This window comes from Xiphias gladius, chromosome 14, assembly GCF_016859285.1.
Source record: "Xiphias gladius isolate SHS-SW01 ecotype Sanya breed wild chromosome 14, ASM1685928v1, whole genome shotgun sequence".
Lineage (NCBI taxonomy): Eukaryota > Metazoa > Chordata > Actinopteri > Istiophoriformes > Xiphiidae > Xiphias > Xiphias gladius.
In genome coordinates, this window is record NC_053413.1 from 4,923,994 (window position 1) to 4,933,921 (window position 9,928).

General features: G+C 40.3%; 1 pseudogene; it reads right to left on the reverse strand.

The window, feature by feature from the left end:
* Positions 1 to 856: 856 nt before the first annotated feature.
* Positions 857 to 9,859, reverse strand: LOC120798918 (annotated as a pseudogene).
* Positions 9,860 to 9,928: the final 69 nt, after the last annotated feature.

Below are 9,928 nucleotides of genomic sequence, written 5' to 3' on the forward strand. Positions count from 1 at the left end.
TATCAACAAGATGGTCAATTGGAAGGGACTAAAGTTAGCATAGGAGTCCTCCTTTATATTTGAAACATGGCAGTGAATTAAGTGCTGATGGAATCACTTCCTTAAATTTAGCTACAGCACTATCAGATAGACATCTAGAAAAGACATTGTCTAATGGTGTGTAGTCCAGTAATAGGAATTCAAAAGGTACCAAACAATGATTCGATAAAAGAGGATTCTGTGGAAAGACTATTAAATGTTCAGTTTTGATGCCATTAGTCAGAACGAGGTCAAGGGTGTGTTTAAAACAGTGAATGGGTTTATTTAAACTCTAAGCGAAACAAATTTAGTCTAATAATGAGATAAACGCAGTTCTAGGGCTCATTATCAACGTCCAGATGAATAATAATCATTTATCTGTGCTAAGGACTAAACTTGATAAAAACTCGGAGATTTCAGATAAAAATTCAGATAAAGGAGCACGGTAAACTATAACAAATAGAATATGCTTTAAAGATTTCCATGATGGATGTGTAAGACTAAGAACCAGGCTTTTGAATGAGTTATAATTGAGTTTAGGTTTAGGGCTGATTATTAGACTTGAGTTGAAAATGGCTGCAACTCCATCTCCTCGGACGATGCTGCGAGGAATGTTAGTATTAATATGACTGGGGGGAGTGGATTCATTTAGGCTAACATATCTATTTATTAGGTTTTTGTGTACAATCCCTTTTCTGTCTTTTTTTTGAGTTAATTCATTTTGGTGGTTGGGGGCAGACACAGTCTCTGTGGGGTTTTGGGTGGGTGACTGCTGTACTGGAAGCACAGAGAAGCGTGTAAGACTGCAGCTCTGCCTCCTGGTCTCAACTCTGGGTTGTCATGGTTTTGGTCTACTAATAAACTCAGTCAGATTTAAAGATATGAGAGCTGCTCCATCCAGTGTGGGATGTATGCCGTCTCTCCTAATCAGACCAGGTCTTCCCCACAAAGTCCGCCAGTTATCTACAAAGCCCATGTTGTTTGCTGGACACCACCTTGACAGCCAGCAGCTGAATGATGATGTGCGGCCATACGTGTCATTGCTGGTAAGATTAGGCAGGGGTCCAGAGAAAACTACGGAGTCTGACATTGTCTTTGCACATGTACACACTGACTCAACATTCATTTTTGTGACCTACGATTGGCATAATCAGGTGCCGCTACCGCCGGCGTGAATAACAATCTTACTATATTTATGTTTATCCTTAGCCAGCAATTTCAAATAGGATTCTACGTTGCCTGTTCTGGCCCCAGGACTACGTTTGACTATGGTCGCTGGTGTCGCTACCTTCACGTTTCTCAAAATAGAGCTGCCGATAATCAGAGGTGGTTTCTCAGTGGGTGTGTCGCTGAGTGGGGAGTAACTGCTTGAAACACGAACTGGTCGGTGGTGAACCATTGGCTTCTGCTTAGGGCTACGCTTCATGTTACAGACAGTCACCCCGCTGTGCTGGCTGCCTGGCTGTTCGGGAGATGCCAGGGGTAGAATAGGAGCTACGTGGGATCGGCTCGCATCGACTATTGGGGGCTGGTTAACTACCGCAGCTTACGATTTGATTTCCAAGGTGCAGAGCCGTGCTTCCAATTCACTGAGCCTCGACTTCATCACTTCAAATAAACCACATTTATTACATGTAACATTATCGTCAAAGGAGGCAGAAGAATAACCAAACATAAGACACACCGAGCAAATGAGACCAGGAAAGTGAGAAGGAGAGAGAGAAGACAACGCTAACTGCTAAGCTAAAAGAAGTGGCTGATCTGAATAGCATATAAACAACTGTGAAGTAGCGAGAAAATCGCTAAAAGAAGGAGGGAGCTAAGGGTGCTTAAGCAGAACTAATGTACGTGAAAATGTACAGCGGGTAATAAGCCGCTGTAATGAAGAAAATAGTTTAATTAACTGGGTAGAGGCAGAGCAGCAAAACTCGTTGTCAGTCACACAAACGCCGGCACAGGAAATGACAGAATACGCTTACCTCAGCACATCAGCATGTCGACAACATGTGCCCCAGCAGCTGCGTGACATCTTAGATGCAATAGTTAACTGGGATTGTACATTATATTGTGCAGAGGACCTCTGAAGCGCTGTTAGAGTGAGCGTTAGGTTCATGGTCACCTCCCTGGCCAAGGCCCCTTTTGCCCGGTTACTCAGTTTGGCTGGATGGTCAGCTCTAAGAAGGGTCTTGGTGATTCCAAACTTCTTCCATTTCTTAATTATTGAGGCCCCTGTGCTCCTGGAAACACTCAAAGCTTCAGGATAAGTGAAGCAAAGAAGATCCACCTGACCACAATTTGGTCAGGTGCCACAGCAAAGGGTCTCTATGCCTTTGTAAATCGGAGAAAAGAATAATAATTGAAATAATTTCTAAAAACATGTTTTTATTTTCACATTCTGGGTTATTAAGTGTAGATGTAGATAATCATCTACAATTAGCATTTATCCATTTAAAATTAAATCTACAACACAAGAAAATGCAAAAAGTGAAGGGGTCTGAATATTTTCTGAAGTCACTGCAGATACAGGTGTGTTACACTGAATCAGATGGTGGGGCTGCAATAAACAGAGGCCTTGTCTGTGAATTTGATTCATCTTCCTCTTTTCTCACCTGACTTAAATATGTGGGTTTATAAATTCTGACTTTGCTCCCCAAACTGTGGATCCATATGGTTCTCCTGATCCTAGACAGTTTAATCAATAACTGTGAGCACAAACAAGTCTCTCCCAAATACAGAAAGCAGAGAGCCAAAAATCTCTTGGTAAAAGCATCAGTAAACAAACCCTGGAGCTGCCTCGCTGGCAGTTAATGGGGGACAGACTTTGTGAATAAAATTGAGCCTTGTGGTTTTTTTTTTGTTTGTTTTTTTGTTTTGTTTTTAGTTCTGATCTTTAGTAGAAAGTTCACAAAGTACACTTACACAGAATTTGACCAAGCTGTAAAAGTCCAACAAGAATGACATTATGCTTTATGTACAGTATAATTCAGTATCTGATCTACACAGTCTACAATATTATGGTTTAAGTGTTTGTTTATAACTACGTTGTGGGCAGGTAAATTTATGTTTGCTTCTTCTAGTGCTCTAAATTCTCCTGCTAATGACTGTAGAAACAGAAGAAGTTGCGAGTACAATCCACCTCCTCTTGGTTATGTCATAGTCAAACCATATTAAAGGAATGAAACTTTGTCTCACACTAAGCTCTCCCCTTCAAATCAGTTACAAAGAAGAATTTTAGAATATCAAATTGAAGCAATCCCCAGGATAAGACCTTAGAAGTCATACCTGCTTTGATTTTTTCACTGTCCTTTTTTAGTATTAGACAGCACAATAAGTGCTATTACTTAAGTATTTCACTTCTACTTTCAGGCTTTTAATCAAAGACGGTATATACAGGGCTACGTGCACACACACACGCAAAGGCAAACACATGAATGAGTACAAATTCGCTTGTACTTACAGAGGCTGCAAAAAGGCAGACTGAAACTATAAACTATAGTCCAATAAAATTATTACATGTCAAGGTTTGTAAAGATGCTGATGTCATTACTTCTGCCCACTGTGTCCTGTTGAGCAAAGACAGTAAACATCTAGTTGGTACTATGACTTACTAGGTACCATCTCAAATCATATTTTGCTCTAATCAATTTGGAGAGCAATGCTTATCTATACAATGCAAATCAAAGAGGATGTAGGTAGTTGAATTAACGTCTTTATCATTGGGGTTTGGGAGGGAAGGGAGAGTTGGGTGGGGTATGTACCCCTCACTTTTCAAAATCATTTTTTGTTCACCTCCCTTTATTGTTTCAGGTTTATTTTTAACTTAAGTCTCTTTGAAAATTGTTGTATTACTGTCCAGCAACCAGTTTCCAAATGAGAAGATCTGGGTTCTTAAAAATACTGACACACTTATCTGAGTCACCTTCGGTTATTGCCATGATGCTTAAAGCAATGAGCCTAGCAGGTGCAAAGAGTGGTATGCAGGGGTTTTTAAATTTTTAGTATTATTATTATTTTTCAGTCTCTAAGGCTACATATACAGGCAGCTCTGCCTTATTGTTAAGGGTTGTTGGGGCTGTATGCATCCTGAAACAAATACCTGCAGACATTACTCAGAGCTGAAAAGAAGGTATTGCTATCTACATTTTTCGGTTGAAACAATCATTTAATCTGTGTTTTTAATTTACTGTTAACCTTGTCCTTTAAAGACACCAGAATTGAACATCAGTCAAAAATAAAATAATAATGTACAAAGCTTGAAATACAACATTAACAGAATTATCAAAAAGTATCGCATATCTATAAAGGAAACATTATAATACAGAGGCCTGCCTCAAAGTTTGACGTGTTGTGCATTCTGAGATGCTCTTCTGCTCACCACAGTTGTGAAGAGTGGTTATCTTAGTTACTGTAGCCTCTCTGTCAGCTCCAGCCAGTCTGGCCATTCTCCTCTGACCTCTCTCATCAACAAGGTGATTTTTTTCATACCATTCTAAATAAACTCTCGATACTGTTTAGTGTGAAAATCCCAGGAGATCAGCAGTTTCAGAAATACCCAATCATGCCACAGTCAAAGTCTCTGGGATCACATTTTTCCCCATTCTGATGTTTGATTGAAATATTAAGTGAAGCTCCTGACCTGCATCTGCTAAATTTTATTTATTGCCATTCTGTATCTGTAATAGTTTTAATTTTACTGACGAAAGCTATGACTAAATATGTTCGTCAACTACTTTTTTCTTTCCATGACTAATGACTAAATATATTTGGTTTGGACCCACTTCATATAAAAACACTGCTAAAAGAAAAAGCGAGTGTGTAGTTTCTGGCTACAAAATCACTGGAAAGAAAATCACAAACCTGAGGAGACACCTCAAGGTGCACCACACAAAACCTGAAGTAACATAGCGAAAAGCCATATTAAGCCAGCTACTACAGGCAGTGGTTTAACGTTTTGTATTAGCATCTCACAACAATGGGAAATTTGCTATATTGCTCACAGACTGGAGTTTAACCTCACTGAAAGTCAGCCCAGTCAGCTATGTTTACCAACCTTTTGCTGTTTTTGTGTATTAATCATGCTATCCATGCTAAAGCATGAACAATTTAGTTGTCAGACAAATTTAAGGTCTTGTTGATTTTGAATGGGTCCATGCAGCTAAATGTAGTCTATTTGAGACCTCTACTGGTTATTAAAGTGCACAACATACAATCTAGAAGGTTGTTTTGAATAAATTCTGTTGGGCAGTACTTAGCTGTCTAGTACTTAGCTTAATGTTGTATGTAAAGATGTTCTAAATATTTTCTTTGCAGATGTATTTAAATGGTAGTGTAACACCTGTTATAAACACTTACATAGCTAACATGAATCTGTGATGACGTTGCTTTTCTATCTCTCAAGGAAATAAGCTTGATGTATCAATCCTCTGATGGTGTGGTCACTTTGGGCCAGCCTGATCATGCTTTGGTTACAACTGATCCAGTTTCTGCAAAGCATTTTAGAGTTCAATGCACTTCCCCCTTAGAAAACTTTAGTCTAGCCATAATTTGATGTGTACAATGCCCCTCTTTGCTTAGAAAAACATATTGACTTTTGACACTTTCACTTAGGTCTGATGCCATATTTCCCACTATCACAATGCTACTTAGTAAGCAATGATCTTCTGGAAACCTGAGGCACAGCGTTTTTAGAAAAGGTGAACACTGGTTGCAAGTTGAGTTACTTGAATGAGCCTCTGACGAGTAGATCAAACCCAGGTGAGTGTCATCTGAACGTATGCTTCAATGGAAGGGATACAACTCAAAGAAATCTGACTTTTTGTACAAAGGATTTGGTCGATTCCCCAAATATGCTTCATTTGATTGCTGACCTAGAAATAGAGCAGAGTCTTAAATATTTCTTTTTCATTTTAGATTACATACCTTCCCATATTTTTAAATGTTTCTGATTCCTTAAACGCTCTGATTATTTCAAAGTTTAATTGAAAATATTAGAGATTTCAACGTGGTCTCAGACTTTTGGACCGCACTGTATATTATTTGTTAATTCACACACACACCCTGTATCACCCTGTCATTTTGTCATGTATTTGATTGACATTGTAACATAACTTTCCTTTTGGAATAAATTGAGTACACTATCTATCTATCTATCTATCTATCTATCTATCTATCTATCTATCTATCTAAAGGACACTCATTGTTTGGTCATACTGGCACATTGCCTACACAGACACTAAAGGCCTGGATAATTAAAGGTCATGCCCTTTTAGTACATATGGAAACATTCACACAGCACAGGTGTCATAGTTGACTACCTTTTACTCCACCATGGAGTCCTTTCAAATGCACATTGATGCTACACTGACTTTAATGCTGTTATCTTGTGGAAGTATTGTTAACTCCAAATGCTTTTGCAGATGACTTGTGACCATCACTGCATGGTCAACGGTGTTGGCAAAATGGTGCAAAATGATGAAGGGCTACAGGGTCAGGATAGAAATTATATTTGAGGTACTTGAAAGCCTGCTTCACCTGCCTACATGGGCTCAGAGTGGCCCGGGTCCGGGCTTCCAGAATCACACAGCAATTTTTTGCCTAAATAAGAACATTTACATGTCTTTATTCTTCAATTCTCTTGTCCTTCCTATTGCTGAGAACAAAGGAAAATACATTTTAGTTGAATTGTTTCCCATGGATAGAAAAAAATTATGTAACCTAATTGCCTTCTTTTCGTACTCTAGTTTCTCCACCTTGAGTTTCACTTTTTTTGATTAAATGTTTCTCGTACTCAATAATGAGTTCTAAGTTCCTCTTGTAGAGAGACCTCACATTGTGTGCTCCAACCAGAAACAAATAAAATACATAAAACAATTGCTTTAACATTTAAGCATTTTCCCTTTGCAAGGCTCACTTGAAGAGGGGTGCAAATCTCAGATTGACAACCCTGTTTAAAATAAGGTTAAGTTGTTACCACTTATGATCCTATTGGCCAAGATGTAGAGGCCACAAGCTCAGGGGGAGGAAGATTTCCCTCTTCCTGCAAAATTAAAATCATAGCAATGGAAGCAATTGATTCATTTTAGGATAGAGAGCACTTGAAGCAGTTATTAGTCCCATGCGCAGACCACCACCATCAGCAAGTAATTAAAGATAAATTAATTACAGCCAAGTGTCCATACTCTCACAATCTGTGTTCAGATGGGTAAACTGAAAACTGCATAAAATTAGTAACAAAGGACTAAAGTGTATCCCAAAGCTCTCTGAGCATACAGACAGCGTCTTTTCATCTAGGGCCTCCAACTGAGAAAATAAGACATGTAAAATGGTCTTTTTAATCCATCAGCAACCACAGATGACATGCCAATGTTTATATAACAGGTTGTTTTCACCGTTACCTCTGTATGGGACAGTGTTTAGGTGGGTGGCGGCAGCAACATTAATGTCTCCCATCAACTGTGGTGAAAGTAAACACATGTTATTCACTCCCACAATAATTAGTATATTATGTAATGGTGTTTTATTAGCAACCCAATAGTTTAACATTGACTGATTAACACATAGCCCGCACAAATGTGACCTGTTGGGAGCTGCCCTTTCCACCAGGGTCTGATGAGACACCCCGTTCCACCCCTTCTATTAAGGGGCGCCCCTCATTATTTCAGAGGTCCAGCTCCTCAGCAGGAGTGTACTCCTGTGTAAGAGGTCTCCCTCCTGTCTTCATTTCATGTTTTTCATGTTGGCTGCAAGCAATGTCAAAGCCATTTCATTGTGCTTTTGTATACTAATTATATGCTAAGACAGAGAGTGATTGAAGCACTAAAGCCTTGTACTTATTGTACTTATAAGCTATGAGAGTAAGCCTACTTCATACTTTGAATTATGATTTTATATTTATTTTTATTTTCTCCCAAGCATCTAAAAGAATAAGGCTGTCGTCATACACATGCGAGGAATACATATAAGCAACATATTAAGTTAATCGAGTACATAAATGTAATGATAGTCAGATGTACTCATACCTTGATGATGTGGCAGTGATAATATTAGCATTAACTTACACATTCACACAACTGGTGATTGTTGCCAGATGTCCTTCCAGCATTTGGCAGCTGCAGCTGTTGCTTTTAGCCTGGATCATGTGTTTAACTTCTTTGTATTTGTTTAATATTAGAGTTTGCTCTTCATTTGTAAAATAAGCCACTATGCTACCAGTAGACTTATCCATGTTTGCAACTGGTCATATGCTACAAACACCACCCCTTTTTATGTGAACAAGCTCATGACTAGATTGGGAAAACCTGGGTTGACTTACTAAATTGATAATGGCTATCTTATGACCATTTAGCATGACTTTGGTTGTTAGGCTTACTGAAGCCAGATAACGAAAGATATCCTAGGTATGTTGAACAGGTATGTTGATGCAGAGTTTGTTTGCACTGCACCAAGCCTCCGGTTGTTTCACCTCCTGCCTGTACTCTGACCCATCACTGTGATTAGTACCACTACTGCTGTGTCATCTGCAAAATTTATAATGTGATTGCCCGGATGCTGGGCTGAGCAGTAATAGGTCAGTAGGGTGTAAAACAGGAGTCTCAGGACTAATCGCTAGTGGGAATCGATGTTAGGGATGGTCGGGAAGGATGACATGTTGTGAGTTCTAACAGACTGTGGCCTATTTGTTAAAACGTCTAGTACCTAGTTGCAAAAGATGCGCTCAATCCAAGTAATGACGGTTTTTTTTAACAGTGTTTGTGGCATTGTGGTAGTGAAGGTGGAGCTAAAGTCCAAGAAGAGTAGTCAGAAGTAAGAGTCCCCTCTCTCCAAGTGAGTGTGGATTAGGTGAACCACAGATGAGATGGTGTCAGTGGTGGAGCAGTTCTTTCTGTACGTCTACTGATGGGGATCCACTGTGACATCGTCGGTGTCCCTATAAGTGGGCGATGACCAGCTGTTTGAAGTACTTCATGACTATCAGGGTAAATGCTACCGCGTGATAATCATTCAGGCATGACAATGATGAACTCTTTGGGACAGGGATAATGGTTGAAATCTTGAGGCATTTTGGTACAGTTGGCTGGGAAGGTTAGATGTTAAAGATATCTGTCAGCACCTCTGAAAGCTGGTCTGCTCAGCCCCTAAAGACCCAGCCTGTGATGTTGTCTGGGCCTGCAGCTTTGCGGAGGTTGAAATTCTGCAGCGACCTCCTCACATTTACTGGGGTCACACTTGAGGGGCAGCTCACCTGGTGGCGAGGTAAGCTTGATGGTAGGAGAGGTATTACAATCCTCCAAACGACCATAAAAGGTGTTGAGGGCATCAGAAAGAGGTGTGTCCGTGGGGTTTTTTTTGTTATAGTCTATGATGTTCTTGATGCCCCTCCACATGCTCCAGGTGTCGTTGGTGGAGAAGTGACCCTGGATTTTGAGAGCATACGTGGCTTTGGCCCTTTTAATGCCTGCAGTCAGGTTTCTCCTTGCTTCTATGAGTGCAGATGCATCACCAGACCTGAACGCAGAGTCCTGGGCTTTCAGAAGAGAATGGACCTCTGTGTTTAGCCAGGGTTTGTGGTTTGGGTTGATGGTGATTGCTCTGGTGGTGGTAACAATGTCGACACACTTATTGAAGTAGCCGATCGCGGATGCTCGGAGGCCCACATCTCCAGTGTTTATTGCTGCCTTTCTGAAGATCTGCCGGCTTGAAGCATAGAGGCAGCGTCACTGGGGCACACTTTGATGGTCTTTTGTGTTGATTTGCTGGACTTTAGCACATGACGGTAGCCAGGTACCAGCATGATAGAAATGTGGTAGAGAGGCAGAGGTGGAGGCGGGGGATAGCTCCGCATGTCCCCTGTCTGTTTGTGTACATGCGATCAAGCGAATAACTTCCTCGGGTTGCAATGGTGAGATGCTGG